Source organism: Tupaia chinensis, unplaced genomic scaffold (assembly GCF_000334495.1).
Source record: "Tupaia chinensis unplaced genomic scaffold, TupChi_1.0 Scaffold144058_1, whole genome shotgun sequence".
NCBI classification, from domain to species: Eukaryota; Metazoa; Chordata; class Mammalia; order Scandentia; family Tupaiidae; genus Tupaia; species Tupaia belangeri.
The window spans coordinates 1498639-1499851 of NW_006203910.1; positions in this window are offsets into that span (position 1 = coordinate 1498639).

Below are 1213 nucleotides of genomic sequence, written 5' to 3' on the forward strand. Positions count from 1 at the left end.
GTCCCAGATTTGGTAGCTTTCTTTCTCAGTTTCCCCCTCTCTGTCTCTTTGATGAGTGCACGTGTCCTATAGCAAATTTTAAAATAATAATAATGATAATAAATTAAATTAATAATTCTTTTTTTAAAAAAAATGTACGTAGAACATTTAGCATGGTCTTGGCATATAATATGCATTTAATGGATAGATGGTAGCCAACAACAAGGAAAAACGAAGATGATGCTTCGGGCTTTAGGCTGAGCCAAGAAAAAAGCCAAGGTATGAGAAAGTAAGTTTGCAAGTTAGTTGTAAATGAAATGGGACTGAGGAAGGCCTGTTGTTTGCCAAGTGTGGTTTCTTTCTTCATTATCACTTTTTAGAGTCAGCAATGTGGTGTAATTACAGTTCTCCAAAGGTAAGTTCTAAAGGAAAGCAGTAAATGAGGGTGAAAGGGCTTAGGAGATTTTCCTGCTTAGACTATGACCTCCTCGAGGACAAGGATCGCATCTGATTCATCTTTGTTAACAGGAGGTAGGAGGGGCCAGTGCACGACGCTGGATCTTGCTGGATCTTCCGTGGCTGGCTGCATGATGAGAGTCCTGGTTCCAGCAGCTTGAAAATCACGCTGGGTTCATGTGCATGCATGCCAAAATCCCCAGAGGAAAATGAAGGACAGGGGATTGTGGCATGGCCATTACACCTGGGGGTAATTTCTCACTTTCCCTCTCTCTCTCCCTCTCTCTCTCTCTCTCTCTCTCTCTCTCATGCACACACCCTCTAGCAGAAAAATAAATAAAAATTAAAAAAAAAATAGAGAGAGAGAGAGAGGTAGGGATAGGGATTCCAGGACTGGCTTCCCAGCTGTGCTGAGTTCTCCTCCCTTCACAATATTCTTTGGCTTCTGTGGACCTCTTGTGGTTCCTCCCATTTTTCCTGCTTCAATATTGCCTAGGTGTCTGTATTTGGCAGATATCATATGCCTCACTATACATTTATATCATGTTTTTCAGGTAACATTTTCCAAGACTCTTTCAACTTATTCCCATGTGTAGAAAAAGAGACCAAAGTCAGGGCCAGCAGGTGGCGTGGTGGATATGGGTGCTGGATTCCCACATGGCCGACCACGGTTCGAGTCTCGGACCTGGTGGTTTGCTTTCTCACTTTCTCTCTCTCACTCTCTCTCTCTCTGTGTCTTTCTGGTCAAATTAAAATAAATAAATAAATACATAAAATA